This window comes from Symphalangus syndactylus, chromosome 15 (genome assembly GCF_028878055.3).
Source record: "Symphalangus syndactylus isolate Jambi chromosome 15, NHGRI_mSymSyn1-v2.1_pri, whole genome shotgun sequence".
Lineage (NCBI taxonomy): Eukaryota > Metazoa > Chordata > Mammalia > Primates > Hylobatidae > Symphalangus > Symphalangus syndactylus.
Window position 1 is genome coordinate 87,792,527 of NC_072437.2, and position 25,861 is coordinate 87,818,387.

Consider the following 25,861-nt stretch of genomic DNA (forward strand, 5'->3'; position numbering starts at 1 on the left):
AGACAGAGTTGCACTCTGTTGCCCAGGCTAGGGTGCTGTGGCTCAATCTTGGCTCCCTGTGATCTCCACCTCCCAGGTTCAAGTGATTCTCCTGCCTCAGCCCCCCGAGTAGCTGGGATTACAGGCCAGTGTCACAAAGTCGGGCTAACTTTTTTGTATTTTTAGTAGAGATGGGGTTTTGCCATGTTGGCCAGGCTGGTCTTAAACTCCTGCCCTCAAGTGATACACCCACCTCAGCCTCCCAAAGTGCTGGGACTACAGGCATGAGCCACCATCCCAGGTCTGTCATGGGAGTTTGTTGCACAGATTATTTTATCACCCAGGTATTAAGCCTAGTACCCATTAGTTATTTTTCCTGATCCTGTCCCTCCTCCCACCCTCCACCCTCTGAAAAACCTCAGTGTGTATTGTTCCCCTCTATGTGTCCATGTGCTCTCATCATTTAGCCCTCCCCACGCAAAAAATTTAAAAATCAGCTGGGCATCTGTAATACCAGCTACTCAGGAGCTGAAGTGGGAGGAATCACTTGGGCCCAGGAGTTTGATGCAGCACTGAGCCATAATCATGCCACTGCACTGCACTCCAGCCCAGGTGACAGAGCAAGACCTTGTTTCTTTTTTTTTTTTTGAGACGGAGTCTCGCTCTGTCACCCAGGCTGGAGTGCAGTGGCGCCATCTCGGCTCACTGCAAGCTCCGCTTCCCGGGTTCACGCCATTCTCCTGCCTCAGCCTCTCCGAGTAGCTGGGACTACAGGCGCCCGCCACCACGCCCGGCTAATTTTTTGTATTTTTAGTAGAGACGGGGTTTCACCATGGTCTCGATCTCCTGACTTCGTGATCCGCCTGCCTCGGCCTCCCAAAGTGCTGGGATTACAAGCGTGAGCCACTGCGCCCGGCCTAAGACCTTGTTTAAAATAATAATAATAATAATAATAATAATAATAATAATAATAATAATAATTTCTAGTTTCCTAAGTAGAATCTCTACTTTCTGCCTAAGTATCAAGGTCTGTATAATTAAGATCTATCCAATGTTTCCTGCTTTTCTCCAAAGAAAACACTTCCATTCCAATTAAATGGTCTTTTTTAAGATATTAACAACCACTAAGAACTTTTGAATACAGAAAATTATTATTATTATTAGGTACTGTGCTGGGCAGATAACTGGTTTTATTCCATACTTATCTCTCCATTCAAAATGGACTAGCTGTGAGGAAATCTTTACTAGTATAGACCATGCCATTTCTTCAATCCTTTATCTTAGTCCACTGGAAATATCATCGTGACACCATCCCTAAAATCTCTGCTTTTATGTTTGCTGGCTGAAAGAAAAGCCACTTTCCCTAACCAGATACAGAAAGAGCCCTAATGGCTAGATGTAGAGCCAAAGAAAAGAGCTTCTAAAAAAAAATACAAAAATATTTTGAAGACAGAATCATTCAGTCCTTATCCTTTATACAACAACCATAGTTCCAAGTCTGGTGATTTATATTCTGGTGTGTGGGCCTTTGATATACCAGAACTCTCCATTCTTATAATCTTCCAACAAAAAAAAGTAGTTATATTGAAAGATGAGACAAAATAAGTAAATTAAATGTCTTGCTTAATAATTCAACTTGAATATAATAAATCTGAGTAGATGGGAATCTTTAAATCTCTTAAGTTGGTTTTCTATGTTAGAATTTAATATATTTTAAGAAATATGGAAAAAATAAATTGTATATAAGTTAATTTTTTTCCTTGTTAATGAGTTACAACTTTAATTTCCAATAACATTTTTTAGACATTTTCTTACATGTGCTCTATTATCAGTTCATCTGTAGTTTACATAAAGTTGTTATTGCATTTAACAAAACCATTTAGAAATTCTTTTAAATTTATTTCTGTCCTTACAATCTGTTCTCATTGAAATTCTAGTCATGTCTCCTAAACTATAAAATCATCCTCAGTATAATAAATCTACTGGTCAATTTCTACATTTTAAATTTACTATCAGTAAAATAAACAGCAGAAATTTACACAAGCACATCTAGTAGTGAACAGGTGTTCAACAAATGCCTACTGAATCTAAATTTACAGGATTTGAAATTCTAACACACTTAAGTGTTTCAGTGAACTGCAGCTCAACATGACCTGATAGTATTGACGAAAAAAAAAGCTAGTGCAATCAGACTGCACTATAGAACTTTATTCACAGATGCAGTGTGTTTTGTACCTATACCATATTAAGTATATTGCAATTAATTCTATATACAATTATTTTAAAAGGAATACTAACAAAATGTAACAGATCCAAAGTAGGGTATCCAGAATATTAATGGTCTAGAAATTAATGCTATGACAGTGGAAGGACCTGAGAATGTACAGCTTAGAGAAAAGACATAAAAACAATTTTTAGACAGTAGATCTAGGGCCAGAGAACAAAGTTATAAACAGAAGATCTTCAAATGATGTTTCATTCAACATTGTTTCATTTTTAACACTGAAGAGGAAAAATATAGAGATTTCTGTCTGGTGCCACAGTGTGTGGAGTTTCCACGTTCTCCCCATGTCTGCATGGGTTTTCTCCCACATCCCAAAGATGTGCATGTTATGTTAGTTGGCACATCTAAATTGTCTCAGTATGGCTGAGTGTGGGGGTAGGAGGACACCCTGTGATGGAATGGCATCCTATCCAGGGTTGGTTCCCTCCTTGCATCCTGAGCTTCTAGGATAGGCTCCAGCTATCTGCAACCCCAAAGTGGAGTAAGTGAGTTGGAAAATGAATGAATGTAGATTATTGCAAAATAAAAACTTGTCAAATATACAATCATCATACAAATGCACAACAACAAATGATGTAGTATAAAGGTGCTCAGCAAGCATGCCATATTTGTTATTGTTTGTTTTTGAACAACATGGTGGTAGAAGGTGCTCCTTACAATTTCTGTTTTACAAACATTTATTCCTTATTTTAACTCACCACCACTATGACCATCATCACTCATTGACTTATCAAAAATTGGGTAAATTATGATCTTGTTTCTATTAAACTTTCTTAAATGTATGTGTAACTCACATTTATTTCACAATGTTTAATACCAGAAATGTGTTGGATCTTTATTTAGAAGATTGGTGATGTTCTTTGTGACCAGAAATAGGCTGTAGGAACTTAACTCTTGTTTATATCAATTAGCCTATGGCGAAACTGGTTTTATTCTATGTCATTTAGCTTAAAGCTGCAGTTTCCAAGAATCTATTCATTACTTTAAGTGAGGACTTACTGTACTAAGTTGAAACCTGCCCTCTGATGAGAAACTTATTTTATGTTAATTAACATAAACGTAATTTATAACATAAAGGAAAACATTTGTTTACTATGATTCTAATTCTAATATTCTAGCGTCAAAATAAAATTAATAAAGTTCAATTTGAAATAAAATTAACTTAGAAAAATTCAGTGTGCTTTACTATTTTGTCTTGTTAAGGATTTGGAGGACAGATTGCCAGTTTTAAGTTCTGACTACAGGGCACCAAATACTAGAGGCATAAAGAAACAAACAGCTGAACTAAGGATATAAAAACTAAAAATAATAATTTAAAATTGAGGTGTTCTGAATTTTAATTCAGATATTGTTTCCCTAAACATTTTATTTATTTTTTTGAGATGGAGTCTCGTGCTACTGCCCAGGCTGGAGTGCAGTGGTGGGATCTTGGCTCACTGCAGCCTCCACCTCCCAGGTTCAAGCTGTTCTCTCACCTCAGCCTCCCAAGTAGCTGGGATTACAGGCATGTGCCTCCATGCCTGGCTAATTTCTGTATTTTTAGTAGAGACGAGGTTTCACCATGTTGGCCAGACTGGTCTTGAACTCCTGACCTCAAGTGATCCACCCGTCTCGACCTCCCAAAGTGCTGAGATTACAAGTGTGAGCTACCATGCCCGGCTGTTTACCTAAACATATTTTTTGAGATGGAGTCTCGCTCTTATTGCTTAGGCTGGAGTGCAGTGGCTTGATCTTGGCCCACTGCAACCTCTATCTCTTGCGTTCATGCTATTCTCCTGCCTCAGTCTCCCCAGTAGCTGAGATTACAGGCACCCGCCACCACGCCTGGCTAATTTTTGTATTTTTAGTAGAGACTGGGTTTCACCATGTTGGCCAGGCTGGTCTTGAACTCCTGACCTCAAGTAATCCACCTGCCTCAGCCTCCCAAAGTGCTGGGATTACAGGCATAAGCCACTATATCTGGCCTCCCCAAACATTTTAAACTGAGGTTCTGAAATTTGACCAGTGGTAGAGTACTTGAAAGGATGGCATTCTTAGTGGTAATACTGTTAAATGTATCAAAAATTCATTTTCATTAGCTACAAATAGTTTTACTATAAGAAACTGAGATTTTATAAGACATTTTAAAGTAACTTGTTTTTTTCTTTTTCTTTTTTTTTTTTTTTTTGAGATGGAGTCTTGCTCTGTCACCCAGGCTGGAGTGCCATGGTGCAATTTCAGCTCACTGCGACCTCTGCCTTCCAGGTTTAAGCAATTCTCCTGCCTCAGCCTCCTGAGTAGCTGGCATTACAGGTGCATGCCACCATGCCTGGCTAATTTTTATTTATTTATTTATTTATTTTTGAGACAGAGTTTCACTCCTTCGCCCAGGTGGGAGTGCAGTGGCGCGATCTCAGTTCACTGCAACCTCTGCCTTCTGGTTTCAAGCAATTCTCCTGCCTCAGCCTCCCAAGCAGCTGGGACTACAGGTGCTGGCCACCATGCCCGGTTAATTTTTGTATTTTTAGTAGAGACAGGGTTTCACCATGTTGGACAGGCTGGTCTCGAACTCCTGACCTCATGATCTGCCCACCTCAGCCTCCCAAAGTGCTGGGATTACAGGCTTGAGTCACCGCACCCGGCCAAAGTAACTTGTTTTAATGGAAAAATAAGCATAAATTAATTTAGTGGATATAACAGGAAAAATGAAGCTTATAGTCTAGGCAAAAAGGTGTGATAATTGACAACATATATTTTAATTATGCATTCAATTTATTCCTGTTTTTATATGTAAAACTCAAGTTTCAGACTAATAGGTAGTAGATTAGGGCAAAAGTACATACAGTAAGTCAGGCGATGTTACCTATTGCATTTATAACTTGAAATTCCCATGACAGCAGAGTTGATTATATCTGTACATTTATTTTCTATTTAAATCAGGTCCCATGCTGTTAAATTCTACCTTTTGTTTTCCTAAGAAAACAACCAAGTAACTTCATACATAAGAAATTCCCTGTTATTCCTCTTTGAATCATCCACCTTGAAGGTAAGAAGTTGTTTGGGTCGAGGAAACAAGCCCAACCCCTTTTTATAATTTTGGCACTAAAAATCAAATTTTATGGCTGCAATTTTATTAAGAGCAAAAACACAGCCATTGCTTCAGCACAAAAGCTCATATTTAACTCAATCATTTTGCTAAACATATATAAGACAAATATGGAAGAATGAGGACAAGGAACACCTGGCATTTTTATTAAATGTCTAATTCTCAAAAATAGCAATTATTTGAACAATGAAAAACAGCTGCAGCATATTGTGAACTTTCTCTATATTCATAAATTATAGAATACACAAGAGCCTAGATTTTATATATTTACTTATATATATGTTATATATATACTTATATATATAACATATATACATATGATGAATGGCACTTCATCATATCAATAGGTTTGTAAGACATTCTCTTTACTACCAAATGCTGACAATAGCTGGTACCTTTATGAATTTTTTGGATTATAACACTCTTCACCACTAATCCAACTGCCAAAAGAACAATTTATTTTTTCTCTTTTGGGAAATTCCTTTCTCCCAGAAACATTCCCATTTTTAAAACTATTCAAGATAATTAGAATTTCCTCATCAATGGCACAGGTATATAGCAATTTACACAAGAGTAAATTTCTATCACAATAATTAAAAATAAGAGAAACTCTGGCCATGTCTAGTGCATAATATAATTACATCATTATGGTTTTATTGAAAGCACAACAGATTTTATATCATTTGCCATATATCGATTACTTACTGCTCCACTGATTAAAATATTGTGATTTTTTTTTTTGCAGTATTTTCAGTCAGTCCTACATTTGTACTATTTATAATTTACAATTGACAATATTTTCTAGGCGGATATGATTACATGCCATTGCTTTTATTGCTAACTTGATAATACTTCTAAAAACTTATATTGATAACTAGTCATATGTGAGAAATAGTTTTTGTTATTTCTTTTTACTAGCCTTGCTCTTGATAGCACCCAAATTTAATAAGTCTTTGGACTTAGGAAGTAATTTACCTCTATCATTTTGTTTATGGAACTAACATTGACAGCACTGGTGAATTTTCTGCTTCATTTTTTCTTTCCCTATTTATAAAGTCAATATTTTAAGATTTTTATTGTTGTAGATTATTAAAAAGAGAGATGTAATGTTCTTAACTGCTGACAATGTACCTAAAGATGTTTTTTAAGCACCAAATATATATTTAAATTTACATAACAGATGTAAACATGTATTTACATTTGCAGGTAAACATATGTTTACATTTACAAACAGAAATATGTAATTTAAGTGTCTGTAATCGAAAATGCAATGTGAAAAATGAAAATAATTCAAAAAAGAAAAAGAAAAAAAGAAATATAATTATTTCTGAATTTTTTGTTAAGCAACAAAAGTTTAAGATCTCTAAATTGAAAAATAAACTTGAGAAATATTCCATCTCTATATTTAATTTGTAAAAATGAACCCCAAACTGCCATTGTTTGACAGCATTGTATATATGAACATCACTGTTCTACAACTTCTAGAACATCCACATTCCATAAATGAACAGCTTTAAAAAAAAAATCCCATCTCAGGCAGGGCAAGGTGGCTCATGCCTGTAATCCCAGCACTTTGGGAGGCTGAGGTGGGCAGATCACCTGAGGTCGGGAGTTCAGACCAGCCTGACCAACATAGAGAAACCCTGTCTATACAAAAACAAACAAACAAAATAACAAAATTAGCCAGGCGTGTTGGCGCATGCCTGTTAACTCCAGCTACTCAGGAGGCTGAGGTAGGAGAATCACCTGAACTCGGGAGGTGGAGGTTGTGGTGGGCCGAGATCGTGCCATTGCACTCCAGCCTGGGCAATAAGAGTGAAACTCCATCTCAAAAAAAAAAAAAAAAAAAAAAAAAAGAAAATACATCTATTTATCTATCTATCTAGATATCTAAAATCTATCTATACATGTAAATATATATATAAAAAATATATATATAAAATATATACCCCATCTTTTTTTTTTTTGAGATGGAGTCTCACTCTGTCGCCCAGGCTGGAGTGCAGTGGCGCGATCTCGGCTCACTGCAAGCTCTGCCTCCCGGGTTCACGCCATTCTCCTGCCTCAGCCTCCAGAGTAGCTGGGACTACAGGCACCCACTACCGCGCCCGACTAATTAAAATATATATCCCATCTTAAAAAATAAATGGCATTAAACAAACATTAAAAAATGATAGAAGGGGAACACACAATCACACAGCATCACTGACTATTGTCAGTCACTATGTATCTATTATTCTGGGTATTGTTTAATTGGAAACATCACCATTTTAGAATCCAAGATTAAGGGGAATCTACCTAGAACAGACAACGGAAAGCATTCCAACTATGAAATATGATAAATGGCCTATGTTTAAAAGATGCTGGAGAGTATCCAAGAAAGACTGCTAGCTTAGAAATTTATAAAGGAGATGAAATGAAGAATGTGATGTTATCTGTGCCTATGTATGTTAGAAATTCAATGATACCTATTTCTTGTTGAAAAGTGGACTGCCCTCCATTCTGAGTGTAATATGAATTAAAAAGACTTCTTTTTTTAAAGAGTTAAGTTGAAGAAGGGCTGGGCTGGCTTCCAAGGGACTAATTAAGGAATCCAAGCCTGGACTATATAGGATTCTTTAGGGATTTGCAAATGTTTCCATTCTAATTTTCCAGAGACAAAAATGTAACCGGGAGAAAATTAGAGAAAGAAAGTGACCTGTGGCATTTGGCTACTACTTTGCAAACTGGCTTATTATTAACAGTTTTCAACATTTAATCGATCCCCCACCTAAAAATTCTCACCTTATTGAGTTCAATGGCTGATCGTCTATGATCATAAGGCCATCCCCAATACATACACATTGAGTCACTGTAAGATTATGTAATAAAAGCATCTGAAGCACTAGTTTCACTTAAACAGAGACATGCCCTCATCATCATTAAGAACAGAAAGTCTTGCACTTGAGTTTTTCTTTGGAGATGCAGAATTAGCTCAAGGAATGGATGGAAATGACATTTTTTGGTAACTGATTTTAGGGTCTCAAATACTTTTATGGAAATAAGTATCTTGAGCATTTTATATGCCCTTGATATTGTGAGTTTTTCTAGAGGCATAATATTAATTTCAGTTAACTCGTTAAAATTATTCTTTTAGAATTTCTAAGTGTGTCAAAAGTTAAATGAATTGGGGAAAAATGTTTCTTATTCTAAAAAAGAGGTATGCATGTGTATATATAAAAGGAAGGAAAAAGGAGAAAAATCCTCTTTTTGATATTTGCAGGAAATATCTGAGGTTTAGCTTGGGAGATGATGGGGCAATCCAGGGCGAGAAATGATGTCTTGAATAATTAAGGTGACTGCTCCTGACCTTCAACTAAACAGACTATCTTCCTGTCTACCCTGAAGGTATCACTTGGGTGTTGCTATCCACTGATTCACTTCTGCAAACTTCCCTGACAGAAGAAAGGGGGACTTACAGCTGGACACTGCCTGGCTCTTTGGAGCGGGTTCTTCACACTATGCATGAACCTGAGATCAGCTGCTGCCATCCTACTCAGGGAGAGCTTGCTAAAGATGCATGGTCCTGGCCCCCACCCAAAACCTCTGACTTTGAATCCATGTCAGAAATCTTTTAATTTATGTACTTACTTGTTTATCTGTTTTGTTCACTGCTAGATCTTTGGCTCCTAGAAAAGTACTAGGAACATGGTAGATGCTCAATAAATATGTACTGAATAAATGAAAAAAAAAAAAAAAAAAAAAAAAAAAAAAAAAGGAAGGAAAAGGGACTGCCTTCATGTTTCTCCCACCTCCTCAAGTTTTAACAGCTAAATGTTAAGCTCTTCACAAAGAAGTCTCAAGTGTAACCTGATGAAATTAAAAACAAACTTTACAAAATCACTTCTCAAGTGGAGAGAATACTCTCAAATTTATAAAACCGTAAGACCAATAAACCTGAATAATGAGTACTAAAAAAGACAATTACCTATTTGTTAATTCCTTTGAAGGAAAAGGGCTCAAAATTGTGATTCTCAGACTTGGAGATTATAGGGTCTGGGTATAAAATACTTCCCTAAATAACTTACCAAGGCAATGGCATTATTCTTGCTCTAAAGTATTAATTAACATCAAATCTCAACGTGTAGAGGGGGCTAGGAGAGGTTAGAAAGTTACCATAATAGGGTAAGCAGGAAAAAAAAAATCAGAAATAAACCAGAACATGACACCAAACAGTAACTGACAATGATAGGGAGACTCAGAGTTAATACTTACAAGGTAAGAATTGCAGAGCTAAGCAGAGGTCTCTTTTATTATGGTCTTCATTCTATCATTATTAAACCTAGGAAAAAGAGGGAAGACTTTAAAAATTTCATCACATTATATAAGTTAGAACATTTCAACTGAGGTTGCCACCGCTGTATTCTGATCCTTATACGGCACAGAACAATCAGATTATAAACACCCAGCAGCATTTGTATGTTTCAGCCCAGTGCAGCATTCTTGTTAGTTTTTTTAAGAGATGGGGTCTTGCTCTGTCACCCAGGCTGGAGTGCAATGGTGTGATCCTAACTCACCGCAACCTCAAACTCTTGAGTTTAAGATATCCTCCTGCCTCAGCCTCCCAAGTAGCTGGGATTACAGGCCTATGTGCCACTACATCCTGCTTATCACTGGCTTTTAAAATTTGCTATTCTATTACTATTGCCCTCTTGAAGTTTAAGTCAAAAATTTTAGTCAAAGCTAAAACTCTAACTTGGAGCCCAATGAGCTTCTGGAGGACATCATATATTTGCAGATATTTTAAGATAAATTCAAGATCATATTCCAAGACTGATTAATCTCTCTCACACACATACAATTGCATAATCTATAATTCATGTATTGTATATTGCACAATTCCAAGTACACAAAGGAAGGAACATATGACATATTTTTAAAGATATGCTAGTAATTTGAGTTGGTTAGCATGTTTGGTTTCTGTGGGTCATGATTCTAAGTTGTAGTTGTTACATCAACTAATAGTTAAGCACTTACTATAAGATACAGAATAGAAAGAATATGACAAATTCATCCATGTTCTTAACAGAGCACTGCAAGTATACGCTTTATTGTAGACTAATCTTCAGAGAAAAAGAACAGCATGTTTTTAAAAATTTCAAAATCATTTGCTTCAAAATTCACAGAAAAATCAAGGGAATACCAAAATGAACCTCCACATCCTATCTCTGGACTCCCAATCCAGCTGTACTGAAATCTAAAACTATGCCATACTTACTTCGCTTTGTTTTTTATGAAAATTGATTACACATACAGATGATGTCCTTTGTGAGCTATACCCTGATTCCATTCCATTCTTTCCAAAGATGCAAGCACAATCTTGAATTTGATATTTATTTCCTATGTTTTTACACTATTACTACCAATTCAAGAATTTAAACTTTATCATTGCTTTCAAGCTTTCGATAAATGGTATAATATCATACATATTTTATATACATGTTACTCTGTATATAACCTTTATGCAACTTATTTTTGTTTGCTGAAGTAGGATATTCACCCATGATGATAAACACAGCTCTCATTTTAGTAGCTTTACAGTTCATCACATGACTACGTCACAACTTGCTATTCTCTTCTTGCTTAACATTTACATTGCTTTCATTTTTTTTCCTATTAAAAATAACCAAGACTTTTTTCTACATGTCTGAGTTTATCTAGAGCATCTAGGAATAAAATTGTTGGGTTCAAGCCTATTGTATCTTCAACTTTACAAAGATATTGCTAAATGCTACCACAAGCAGCATATGAAGAGTTCCTCATTTTATATTTCCTCCAACATTTGGAAGCATATTTAAGAAAAACAGCCACTATCTATGTGAAAATTTAAAAATTCATAAGTGATCAATTCCTTTGGTTTTCATCAAGTATTGGTTTAACATAGGTATACTAAATGTTCCAAACAAAGAGAATAGACTGAAATTTGGCCCAAGGCACTTACATGAAAACAAAGCTCTGATAACACAGATTTTCCTCATATGACTGAGGAAATACCAAGACTTAATCTATTTTTTAATCAGCCAAATTTAAGATTCAAGAACTTAATCTAGAAATGATAAGATTCCTAATTAAATATTAAACTTAGATCCAAGATGACCAAGGAGGGGAAAAAAAGATGCAGGAAAAGTAGATGGTTTGTTGGTATGAACAATCCCTCCTCCAAGTTCATTTTGGGCAGTGCTTCTCACAAATGTGGTGCTCCTAAGAAAAATCTCTTAAAGCTTGTAAAAAAAAACGCAAATTCCAGGTCTGGAAAAATGTTTTTATTGTATTTTTTAAATTCTAGGTTATTCTCATACAGGTGGTTCGCAGGCACTAAGCAGTAAGTAATGATTAAAAATGAGGTGTTTTCAACAGAGAGGATTATGTAACTCATGTTTTACTTAGGGGAGGTAACAGTAATTAATATGTTATCTGTTAAATTACATAAACATTTTTTTAAAAACCTCTAGCATTAGTCAACAACAACAAAAAAGTAACCTCAATTTATGGCTGAATATGCTTGACTTCACAATGCCAAAAAAGGTTGTGGGCTCATTTATTTTTTCAGATAACTAGACACATACTATGACAAAGCTTTTTTTAGTAATATTACCAGGGAACTAATATTCTGAATTTACTGTGATTGGCACAGGAAAATATTAAGAGTGAGAGTGATCAGGAGTGATTTTAATGAAGATGACCAGAAAGCAACTATGATTACCTTTTAAATAGAATGCTATTGCAAATGTCAAACTTTAAATGGGACATTTGGCTTTATACACTTAAAAAAAAAAAAAAAGCATTAGTAGTTTCCCACCAAAACTTCTACAAATAAATTCAGAACATTTATAGAAATCCAACATTCACACTTCCCTGTAACTCTAATCTATTGAAATTAGATATAAAAGAAAAAAAATTGAATATTTAGGTTATAAAAATCTGTGCAAATTCAAATTATAAAAATAAAAACATTCTTCTATGTTATTTGAAATTACAAAGTCCTGTTTCCAAAAGATTTAGAATAATCTAAGCTTTCTAGATAAAAAGTTCAGATAAAAGATATTTCAGTGAGAAATGGTAAATAGAAAAAGTAAACAGTTTAGTGGTAAGAAAAAAGACATAAGTTTTCATCTGTTGCCTGCTTTTAGTTATTTACAATACTAAGTTAATATAGAATGTTGTTTTCTTTCTTTTATTATAGTAAAATCAACAAGAATTCGGCCTTGTTAGACTGGGCTTTTATAAAACAAAGATAATGTAGTCCAAAAGTGAAAGAAACACTCCTGTGTGGCCATAGCCAGCTTTTCTTTTCTATCCTCAATATATTACCTAACTTGTGATATCAGCAACTAATTATAATTTTTTTCCGTTTACCTGCTTAAAAGTGAAAACATGAGACATACCATATATACATGAAACTTACTATATATACCTCTAGAAGCAAGACAGGTTTTCCATTCTAATGGATGGAATTAACTGAATAAAAATTAAATGAACTAAAGCCACAGAGAAATAGTAAAAAAAAATAGAGTCTAAGAACTACAAGCATCTATGTTCTCTTTATGCTGCAACCTTTCTGCTAAAGAATGTATTCTCTATACTGTGTATGTGGTACAGTGACAGTTGGGCTCTTCCCACCTGGGTTTGTAAAAACGGATGGGTGCAGGCTCCTTGGCCACCATTATTGCATATTGATGTTATTCTGCACAACAGCTGACAAGCAGCATCGATCTCCCAGCCTCTGCTCCCAGCTGTAAGGGGTAAGAACAAGGGCTGTGGTGATAACTTGTTTATTCACTGCTGTTGCTGTTGCTGCTGCTTCTTAAACAGCAAGCTGAGAAAAGAATATCAAACTGACACACAGAGGAAAAATGGTTCAGAGATCAATCTACCTCTCAAGGTCTGCTTATATCACTATATGATAAAATTATTTTTAAAATAATTTTTTCTTTAAAAAGTGGGGTGGGGAGAGAAAAAAGACAAAATTGGTGTTTTGATTAGAAAGGGAACCCATAATGTATGCAAGGCAAAGGAAATTAATGACATATATAATAATCTTCCCCTTGTAAGTTTAGATTTAACCACTCAATTATCAAAATTCTCTGAAGAGTTTTAACCAATGTTGGAGTAAATTCACAGAGAGTAACTTCCCTACCTATTCTCCTGGAAAATAAGAAAGTGTCAAACTCCAATCAAGAAATGACACTTTATTTTGCTTACAAAATGCCTCTGGCTCCCAAGTACCCCATATCTGGTCACCACCATATATTTGACTTTAGACAACATTAGCAAAGAAACAAGATTTTAGTCCATACTGTTTTTGCATAAATCCCATTAAAAAAACTTCCATAAGCAATTTACCTATTTTAAATGTGCAATACAAAGTTAAAAACTTAGTAAGTACATAGTATTAATTGATGAGTAACAGAAATAGAAATATTCACTGTTCAATTACCTTTAAATGTAATGTGATGCTATTTATAGACTTACAGCTTTAACTCTAAATGCAACTCATCTTTTAGAACCTTAAGCAGTTTGTGATTCAGAAAAATATAAAAAGTCAGAAAAATTTGGAGATCAACTATTAAAAAGAAAAACCCACATAGGCTAGAACTGGCAAGTAAGTTTAAATAATAATACCTAATCAAGAACGCTAAGTTTGAGACATTTTAAAATAAAAGTATGAAACAGTAACAATATTTTAAATTTAGATATTTTGTAAAAAATCAAAACCCAACCCCAATCTTCTATTTTTATCACAATTGAAAAATTTTTCTGCTTAGCAACTGAATGAGGAACAAAAAATGTTAATAATAATAAAAATAATTCTGAAGATCAGAGGATAACAAGATACTTTAAATATATTTGTTTGGTATGAAGGCTATAAAATAAAAAAGACTAAAGCAAATCCTCAAGAAAGATTTTTAAAAATTCAGGCACTTAGAAATAGTAATGGATTAATAAACTATTAACCAGTGGGATTAATCAGTCTCAGCAGCCACATGTGAAACATGCTTCACATTTCTCCTCTAAGATTCTAACCATGAAAATAGGAAAGTAAAACTAAGTCAAATAATATGTTAATGAAGTATCAAAAGTGTGGTTTGTGGTGCTGTGAATAGAAATTTCACTTCAAAATGTATTTAATTTTAAACCCTCACATTAATTAAATACTACCCTTTGAAAAATGCTTGTCAGAAAATGTAATTCTGATACATTAGATCTCATTTGAAGAAAAACTGAAATAGGTTAAGGATGTTATTTGCTAGTTTAAGAAAAACACAAAATACACACGTACAAAACTGCTTCAAATAAATATTTTTAAAACTTTTATTTAAAAAGTTAATTGTATCTATTATTTAACGAATTCTCAGCAATATATAAAACCTCTATTAAAATGTCATAGCTGACAAACTGCCTAAAATATAACATATCCTTATAAACCAGCATTATACATCTCTGACAAATAATAATTTTAAGTTCCTTCATATGTAGATATGTTAAGTTACCTCTATTCTAGTTTATTCAAATATTCTTTCTATCCTAAAAAAACTATTTCAGTAAGACAGGAACAATGATGGTACAGCTAAGAATTTTTCCCAAAAGTGAATGTTACTTAACCCTGATTGTGCATTCAGCCAAAAACAAATATTGAAAAAATGAGATACAAATCACTGAAAAAAAGATAAAAATTAACACAATAAATCTCTTCCCCCAAATTCCAACATAATTAACTACATATCAAGGCTTAAATTTAGATAATCAGGTTTGCAAATTTAAAACAGTCAAAATCTTTACAAAATGTCTTTCAAGGGGTAGTTAAAAGAGAGCCAATCATACACAGCAGTTGAACCCTTTGTTAATTGGCCTCCTAAAATAACACACACTCCTAATTAAGTTAAAGTTTCTCACCCTGTAAGAATTGACCAAATACAAGTAAATTGTTAATATTTGTATTCTTTTAGATATGAAATTATTTACTAAGCTAAATTATAAGTTTATAACCCAGTACAATAACTATAGGAAGAACAATTATATAATGCTAAATATTTGTGTTCAAAATAAGTTTTGATATCTTCAAAGATCACAAATCACAAACTCTCTAAATTTGGACAACTCTGTGGATTTATATCTTATCTACCATATAAACTCAGATGCTGTCTCTCTTTTCCTATTTAACTCATTAAGGCTGTTCTAAAGATACCTGCATTTAAAGTGATAAACTGAACCTGGATTTTTTTCCCAGACACTCAGGTAACTAACTGTATTTTCCACTTTTCATCTTAATGTTCTCTAACCTGAAAAATACCTGTTAAGTCAGTGAGGGAAAAACTGTATTTATTTTCATTTTATTCAAACTAAGCTGCTTTTTCATAAAAATCTCAAATCGAACATATGAAGACATTCTATACCTTATATTTATCTCAACCACATTATGACACCAATATAAAAGTATCTAAACTTCATCCTTATGTTAAACTCTGATTTGTAAGCATCTTTACATTTTATTTAACTTCAACTGTTAATCGAATCATTCCTGGATTATCTACCTAATATCCAACAATATAGAAATATCAAGTTTCAGTTTTTAGTATTTTGATATGTATTTCAACATTCACTCTTAAACACATCTCAGAATTCATCTTTAAAAATTTTATATTGTTGGAAGTTAAAAGCAGTTCTATGATCATGATGATATACTTCATTCTTAAGACTAAATAATAATTTTCTCATGAAAACAAACCTTTGACATTTCCTCTAAGTATATCATTATTTTTAGGTGAAAAAATTTAAAAAATTGTACTATGTTAGTAAACCTTACTTTAGCAAATAGTTTTTACATAAATAAATGCACACACATATATGTACATATAAGATTAATACTTTACTATGAAAGAATTAACCAAGTAATACTTAGTAATACTGTTCAATAAGTTCATTTTCACTATACCAGATTACCATTTTAGAAAATGAAAGTTGTATTAGTTAAATACTGTCTGAAATTTTGAAATTTTCAACCAAAACTATAAAAATCACTGGAGGTTTAGGTATTCTACAATTTTATTTTTAGAGTCTGCAACTTTTGATATTAACAACTTAAATATTTTACTCAGTGTATGTTGAGTAAGATACTAGTAATTTCTGCTTAAGAAAGTGGTTTTTTCAGTTTCAACCATATTGCCACTTTTGGTTAGGGCAGTACTTGGAATACTTTACATTTTCTTAAAATATTCTCATCAATTTTACCTAATTTTGCAGGCTCTACCTACTACTCTTCCACCTGTCAAACAGCTAAGCACTAAATTCCATTTGATTTAAACTCTCCATTTTATAAAATGAAAAGTTCATATTTTACTGAGTACACTGTAATAACTTTAATAAAAATTACTATATATACATATTTTTGGAATAAATTCAGTTGGAGTTAGACCTTAGGATGCTGAGAAGAACATTAACTGTGTAAAAAAAACCTGGAGTTTTAGTAAGCTAGACAACTCAGCTATGGCCACTTCACATGATGATTTCTGTTTATTAGTAATTACTTATTGATTTTAGTTCACGTAAAAATTTCAACTTTACCAATTGTCTAGTCCGATTATATTGCAAAGACATAAAATTATACGGTTTTAAAATTCATTAGTATACCTTAATCTCATGTCATGTTCCAATGCATTATGTGAGTATTCAATCAAAGAAGTGAGGTTGTTCTCCAGAATTGGTTCTCTGCTACAGGTCAAAACCTGCAATAAAAATGTCATGTATTACAGCATGAAGACACTCAACAGATTTCCATCTCCTGCAGTTCCACAGTTGATCCCTGAACACAGAGGTATGGTCTTCAAAATGACCCCAATCTTGCCAATATTCAGAGAAGCTCTAACTTGAAAATGTTTTTAAAATAGAAATAACTTGATTAGAAACACCTGTGATATGCTTTATCATCCGAAGCCTCTTCAAACAAATCAGATTAATATGTTTCTGCTTTCATTTCTCTTTAGGGCATTCATGTTCAAAGTAATATGGGTGAGTGTGTATGCGGGTAGCTGTTAGAGGACTGGTACAAGAGGAGTTCATAAGGAAATACCAGAAATGTAGTTTGTACTTGTAAAACTCATAAAATCCACACAGTTTAAAAAGTTACTGAAGGGACAGGGACGAAATTTAACTCTCTCCAAATTATCAAATGTTTTAATGACGACAGAATTTACCATTTTTTTTTTTTTTTGAGACGAAGTTTTGCTCTTGTTGACCAGGCAGGAGAGCAATGGCGCGATATAGGATCACTGCAACCTCTGCCTTCCGGGTTCAAGGGATTATCCTGACTCAGCCTCCCGAGTAGCTGGGATTACAGGTGCCCGCCACCATGCCTGGCTAAGAATTTACCATTATTTTCAACTTTAGTCTACTGCCAAGCCTAAGTGAAAAATATCAGTATTTCCAAATATTTTAATACATTACAGTCCTAACAGACCAAAATGTGGAGCTTATTTTTTTTTAACAAGTTAACATATTCACAAATAATAAATGGACCGCTACTGGACCAAATGGTTTTTTAAAGTTTCTAAGAGATGTAACTGAATATATGTTAATTGGTTTTTTTCATTTCTTTCACCTTTCTGAATTATAATGATTCAGTGGCAATCGACTGTATAAAAATATTAAATTACCAAAGGTGTATCATGTATTACATGTAAATCATAATGCTCTGAATAAATTTTCCAGTTATATTTAAGAATAGCTTAGGAAAATGAAAGAATAAAACCTAAAAAACCCTTTATTCCTCTGTTGCCAAATATTTGATTGTTTAATGACAAAACCCACACAATTATCCATAACTCATAAACACCAATCCAAATACCATGACATTTTAAAAAATTACAATCATTTATACACAGTCTTCCTCAAAAGACATAAGACAGTTTTCTATATTTGAGCACTCTGAAAATTAAGGTATCTTAAGTTTAAAAATCATAGAAGGAAAATAGTAGAAAACAAAATGTACTACATGCCAAATGTTAAGTTTTTAAATAGTAGGGAGACGAAAAATACTAACCAATAAGAAGCAAAAGAGGTCTGGATACAAATAAAATAATAAACCAATGTGTATGATAAAAAAGGCAATATTAAAAAACCTTCAAATAGTAAAACTCAAATCTAAAATCTACTACAAAATAGAGCTTACTATTTATTCTTAGAAACCACTACAAGTTATTCCAGTACAAATTTTCTTTACTGAAATAAGGCAGGATTAACCAAAGGTATAGTAAACTTCTTATAATTTGATAAGAAATATTAATAATATTCAAATATATATTTAATATCAATTTCAATATTTAAAACTTGTCTTTCTAAAAGGAAGATCCTTTAAAGCATCTTTAATACAGACCAAAAAATAAAAACAAAAAACCAACCGAGGCAAAAAAATAAAAAAAATTCAGTTCCCCACCAGAAAGTAATATTTATATGAAGGATCTACAATCATTTGTACTTGCAAATAATGAGATAAATAAACATATAATAGTAATGTGATATTCTAAAAATCGATCTTGTTACTCTTAAGACAATCATGACATTTAAGTTCTAATACTGTCACTTCCAAAAATTAAATGCTTAATCTCATTTTCAATGCTTATTTGAAATAAAGTGGTATTTTATTACTGATTTCCTTTGGTGTTATGAGATTTGGGGCTACAAAATTTCAGCAAGTCATAGTTGAGCTCTAATTATGTGCCAAAATTAGTTGCCTGGCATACAATGTTTCAAAGTTTGCTGAACTAAAAACAAAACAAAACCAAAAACCCCCCATGAAACTATATATATGACAATTTTTTCTAAGATGTGTTTTCTAGTTATAATCAGACCAAAAATCTGTGTCTTCTAAAAAGGGGTTAAAAAGAAATTAGTATGTGAATTTTTAAGCTTCATTAGACAAAAGAAAAAAAAGACAAGAGCCAATTTTAGGTAGTATTTTAAAATAAGAGAAATTTTTATAGAATAATTTTTCGAAACTATAAATTTATAATCTTCTTTTGAAGAAAGCTAATGTGTCATGTATAAGAATTATCTAATACAGCCTTGGGAATTTTTTTTCATTTTGTAAACCAAATCAATTGACCCATATTTCTGGCTTTAAGTATTCTGTGACATTCCAAATAGTTACTACCTACCAATAAACAAACAAACAAAAATATACACAAGTCTCCACAAAACAAAAAAAAAAACAAAAATGTAGTACATAAAGCATGATGAAACTGGGAATCTAGACTATGAAAGCTACTTTAAAATTTTTATCCTTAGCTGTAGTTCATGCTAAACATTAAAACTGATACTAATCTGGTTAGAAAAAATATGCAGTGTTACATACAAACACCCGAGGCTACATTTTGTGAATGTACAACTAAGACAGGTCAACAGTATTTTTTAAGAAGTCTGAAATTGCACTTGTATTTGAATTTTTAAAAATAGTGTGGGGGCAAACAAATGAAAATCAATGCTACCAGGAAGACTGATACCTTACCAGTCCCCTTTCCCCCACAATATGTAAACATAACTTTAAAAAGGGGTGACCTATTATAGCAACACCACACCCCGCAGTTGCTTTACTATGGTAATAAGTGACTTTATAATACAAAATAAATTACAACTGTCAATTTCTACAGAGAAATATGGATAAGTGCACATAAACATTAAAAAATACACATCTGTTGTAACTTTTATCTATATGCCCAAAGTCTAAAACCCAAATCTTCCTCTTATATAGCATCAAAGTGAAAATATTTCGAATGCTGTGGATTTTATTTAGGCGCTAGTGTATTCTCAAATTTGAAGTGATGTATTTTAAATAAAGCAATCACTCACTTCTTCTAAAAATGGCTTATTAAACGAACAATCCTTTACCCATTACCCCCTAAACAAACAAAAAATCCCATAAACCAAAGTGCTAAAAATGTATGGTTATACTTAACCAGCCTGGTGGAATTTAAAGCTTGCCCCCAACTCTCCCCAAAACTCACACAATTTGAATGAAAATACAAAACTCAAAACAAAAACCATCAGTAAAAAGCAAAACCCAGGAGTTCTGGTACTTTAGGTATAATTACGTTTAAAATAGAAATGAGATCTCCTAAAATTTCATTAAATCAAATTTTATAGAGAAGACAATTAGCACCTTTTATGAAATTTTCATAAGATGACCCAAAATAAATAGCTTTGAACAAAGGTAATGAAAAGGGATCTGTTATCACGATTCTTGTTATGAGGGCAGTACAAAATAGTACGAATTATAAACTCAGCTATTCCACTTACTAATATAAATTATATTTACATCCCTACAGAGATTTATAAAAGCCGTAAGATTTTTTATTTGAATATTTTTTAACAATGCGTATTTGACTTAATGCGAACATATACACCATAAGCTTCAAAATTTTAACTACTATTCATAAAAGAACACAAACGTCTATTAAATTAAAACAATTGTTTCTCAAAGCATCTACAGCTGTTTATCAGTGAGTTTACCGCTTTTCTTTGAAAACCACACCTGCCTTTTATCAAGATGCAATTAAATGGAATGACAAGCTCGGTAATAAATGGAAATATATTGACGGCTGTCTCAAGCAACATCGAACAAAAATCAACTGAAAATCAACCAGATAAAAACAGCACACCCACACTGTTGTATACAATATATTTCTTCATAATGAATTTATCAAAGGAACTAAATAATATATACGCACCTGTGCTTACCTGTTGTCTAAATTAAGAAACATAAATGTCTTGTAAATTAAAGTTTTAGTTCACTGCAGTTACTGAATTAGCAAAATGTATATTTTCACTAGATGCGAAAAGTTTTTTAAATAAGATGTTCAATTTTTATGGAAAATGTTAAAAAGATCATTCGTGAACATTAAGAAAATTAAAGTTTCTTTGCATCAAAATAAAAGAAACAACTGTCCGGTAATCTGCATCAAACAAACATATGTAGTTTAAGGTGAAAAATTCCTATCAAAGGAAAAAAACTGAATTTTTCACTCAGTTTTTAACCAATAAAGAACAGTGACAAATATATAAAAGTCTTGTAATTTCAACCAGCAGAAACATAATTTTGCGAAAACAGCCTCTTCAGTTTTACTTTTAATATACATTTGAGAACCACATGAAAATCTTTTCTGAGAGAAAAAAAAAACTATTAAAAACCAACTTTTTTTCTAAACTCTCGTCCTAACGTTTCGTAGCTATTTCCGTGGTTCTCTGACTAAAAGTATAATTTTTCGTAAAGTCGAGAATTATAATTTAGCGTTCAACATTCAAACCCCCCAGGCCCGCTTCCTTCCCGCCAATCAGGGGGTAACAAGTCCAGAGTTTAGGGAGCTCCGTTAGACACAATTTGAAAAACATCACATTGCACTCTTCTATTCTCCTCCGGGAAACATTCTAAGCGAGGGCGCGTCCCCCAGTCTTCATAGAATATAAGAAATAAATCAATCGTTATATCAATTCCAGGGGGAAAAACTCTGTAGGCAGGCAGTCCTAAGGAAGCGTGTCACTGCGGCTCCCAGGAAGCGTTATTCCTCTTTGCGAACAATTGAACAGAATAGCTGTTGCAAAAAGCCATCTCCGGAATATTTGCAACCCAGAGCCGTGCGCCTCACACGCAATACACCGGCAAAGGGTTAATCTAGTGGTGCCTCCAGCGCGGAAAAGAACTCAAGATCTAACACATCCTTAACGCGGGATTTTTACAAAGGCCATAAAAGTATTACCTAAAGTTAATGCCGTCACTGGCTCACATCACTCAAGAGCTGTGGAGTAGGAATTGATAGAAACCACCAGCTAAGGGGGGAAAAAAAAATCACCGAAGGGAAAGACAAATAATAACTCTCGTCCCTCCTCCTCAGCGTCAAGAAAAGGTGGGGATCGCAAAATTACCGTTAAGTTGTCCGGGTAAAGACTTTTGGGGGAGGAAAACATTAATAGTTTCACAGATTGCTTTTTTCCTTGCGACATGTTTCAAACACCGGAGAAGAAAAAAGTCTTCTAAGAAAAGTGCGACTCGGAGGAAATAGGCACGAGAAGGAAATCGCTAGCTCGAAGCCCCATCTTTCATCTCACCCGTGAACACCCCTCCCCTTTGAGAAAGGACAACGCTGCGAGAGCAAATGACAAAAATCCCCAGAAAGAAGCTAAAGTCCAGCATCTTTCCTAAGAGCCCGCTACAACCTCAAAAGCCTGCCCCTGCCCCATCTTGGAAGCGCGAGCCGCGGCCAGTCCTACCTACCTAGAGACCTCACGGGGACCCGGCGCGCCGGGGGATGGCAGCCAGGGCTTGGGAAACTCTCATTCCTGGGGCACCTCACGCTTCAGCGTCAAAAGACAATATAGATAGATGGGTGCCGGGCGGTGGCGGGGGAGGACTGTTGCCACGACCCACCGGAGGGACCCATGACTCCGGGTCCTGAATTTTCTGTCGACCTTAAGTTTCTTGTCACGAGATGACGGCCATCACCGGGTCGGGAAAACGGCGAGAAAAGGCGGCCCGGTTCGGAAATGGGGGAGGGGCGCGCGTCCAGTCCTCCTGTCAAGGAGCGGCCGCCTGCAGAGACCCCGCCGTGCGCCGTCCCCGGCTCCGGTCCCGGGCGGGGGGTCTTGCTGACAGATCCGCTGGGCGGCGGCTGCTCCGCCGCAGCCGGTCCGCGTCCCGCTCAAACTGCAGCTCCCCTCCCCCCACAGCCCCGTCTCTCCGCGCTCCCGCCACATTCCGCCCGCCGCCGCCCACTCGCAGAGGCCCAAGTTGCCCCTAACCCTACTTCCTCGGATTTTTCGCGATTAAGTGAGAGCAGACCCCGCGCCCACTCCCTGCACCCCCTACTGCCTGCGGGTCCCACCACTGCCACCTCCCGAGTCCCGCTCTGCCACTTCAGGCTCTTACCGACTGCGCCAGCCTTGGCGAAGCTCCGCCGACTGCCCTTTGCTCCAAGTAATTTTTGGCGATTTTTAAAGTAATTTTTCCGGCGGAGTCATAGTGGCGCTATACTCTCGGACAGGTTATCCTGTCTCTCCCGCTAGATTGATGAGATCAGGCATCACTCGAAAATGGCGCCGAAAGCGCTGAGGCTCCTCATTCAAATTCGTTAGAGCCAACCCCGCCGCCCCGGGGCATGCCGGGAACGCGGGCTGCCTCCACAGCTGTCAATACCGCCTCTTAACCCCCCTTCTCTTGCTTTCCCGACATTTTTACGCATGCGCAAACTCCAACTCTCCCCCTCCTCCCGCCATGCACATGCGCAGAATCATCGTTGTGCACGGCTCTCCCTTTGCTTCTTCGGTTGCAGTCCTCTTGCTTCTTGCGCGTGCGTGTAGCGCTTTTGCAAAGCCGCCGAGGTGAAGCGAACGTAGAGGCTGTGGGGCCGAGGGTCCCCTTATAGCTATCAGCCCACAGGCATTTAGTCTATGTTGGAGATAAACAAATACGGGTCCAGCTTGGGAGAAAAGAAAAACGTCTTACAGCCAGTGTCTAAACTCCAAACAACGGAATGTATCAATGAGACCTTGTATATGGATACACGTGCATTTAAAACGGCCCTGTAGAGCTCTTGCCGTTCGCCAGCGCTTTACAGGGGTTATCGCACTTAAGCCTCGGAACAACTTTAAAAGGTAGGAACTATTACTGCTCTCGTTTTGAAGACCAAGAGACCTAGGCTCAGAGACGTTAAGTAATTTGCCCAAGACAGCACAGGTGGCACAGAAGTGGATGAATCCACATCTGTCAGATTCAGCAGCCCTGGAGTTCTCTACCACGCTGTACGATCCAACCTGAGCCCACACAGGAGGCGTGGTCTCCTTCCTCAACGGTGTGTGTGTGTGTGTGTGTGTGTGTGTGCGCGCGCCCGCCTACAATTAATGATTAAGTTTGCTGAAGCCCTTCTTCCCGGTCCTAAGCTGCCTGTTGCGAAGGCGCTTTCATTGAATCCAGTTTCTCTTACCGTCTTAACTTGTTCATAAACTTTTCGTGATAAGAATGGGCAGTTTTTCTGTGTCACTTAGGATGATTTTTTTTTTAATGGCGTAGTAAGTGAACTGAATCCAGCAAAGACGAGTTTCTGTTGTGCAACGCACTGGTAAACTGACAGCTACCACGTATTGACTGTGTGCTGGGCACTGTGCTAAATAAATGATTTACGAATTAATCGTGTTTATTGCTCACAACAACCTTATGAAGTAGGTATTATCTTCACTTTACAGATGAGGACACCTGAGGCTCAGATTAAGAAATCTGCCCCAAAGTCTTAGAACTGGTAAGTAGAAGCACCATATCTAGGCGAACCTGTCTACCTTCAAAAAAAATGGGCACTCTGATAGGACAATTAACGATAATAAAGTTGTAAATATTTTAAAACCTTCATTGTGAATGTTAAATAAGACCGTAGATATGAAAGTGCCTGAAGTACTAATAAGGAAGTGGGAGAAGGGTAGCATGGTTTGCATTATTGAAGTGTATTGGAAAAGAAATGGATTTTAGCAATTTGAGATCAGCAAGAAGTAACATGGCAGAGTAGTATAAATACACTACTTAATCTCTGGTACTTTTGTGCACTACTTAAGTGGGCCGACTCTGGAACCGAGCTGCCTGGGTTTGAATCACAGCTCCACTACTTACTAGCTGTGCCTCGTTGGGTAAATTATCTGTTGGACCTTTTGTAAAACAAGTATTATTAATACCTCATTGGATTGTTGTAAGGATGTAAATGAGCTAACATATTAAAGGAATTTCAACAGTGCTTGGCATATTAGTAAATGTTTGTTATTGTCAATCAGTCATTGATCTTTTAAACTGGCTTCTTTAATGGTTGTTTAAAAATCAAACTACAGTTAGTGCCATTAGGGGTCAGCATTTTTTTTTTTTTTTTTTTTTTTTTCTGAGAGGGAGCCTCACAATGTTGCCCAGGCTGGTTGGATCACTGCAACCTCCGCCTCCCGGGTTCAAGCAGTTCTCCTGCCTCAGCCTCCCATGTAGCTGGGATTACAGGCGCGCACCACCACGCCCGGCTAATTTTTGTATTTTTAGTAGAGATGGGGTTTGACCATGTTGGTCAGGCTGGTCTCGAACTCCTGACCTCGTGATCTGTCTGCCTTTGCCTCCCAAAGTGCTGGGATTTACAGGCGTGAGCCACCGCGCTGGGCGGGGTTAGCATTCTTATTCAAGAGCTCCTTAAAATGATAAATCAAACTGACAAATGATTTTTCCCAAATATGAATAATGATCCCTGTTAGGCAAATAAGGATGTTAATTTATTTAACCATCTTATAAGAATAATACCTGGAAATGGAATAGATTTAGTGCTTTTTCTGATTGTTAAAAAGTTAAAAAACCCAGGCCCATCTAAAATACATATAAAGTAAAAATCATCCAAATTTCTAGCATTCAGGGATAACCACATATTGTTTGTACTTTAAAAATATAATGTACCTGTGGGGACAATCAGCTAGGGGGG

At 35.5% G+C, this 25,861-nt stretch overlaps 1 long non-coding RNA gene across 1 annotated transcript in view; it reads right to left on the minus strand.

Annotated features, from left to right (window-relative positions):
• LOC134732658 (uncharacterized) overlaps nt 1-23,671 on the minus strand; it is a 38,748-nt gene extending 15,077 nt beyond the window's left edge. The window contains exons 1-3 of the long non-coding RNA XR_010116055.1: nt 23,299-23,671; nt 17,016-17,110; nt 9,603-9,669 (exon numbers count right to left, since the gene is read on the minus strand). This is a non-coding gene — a long non-coding RNA (uncharacterized lncRNA). The remainder of the gene's footprint in view (nt 1-9,602; nt 9,670-17,015; nt 17,111-23,298) is intronic.
• Between the last annotated feature and the right edge of the window lie 2,190 nt (nt 23,672-25,861).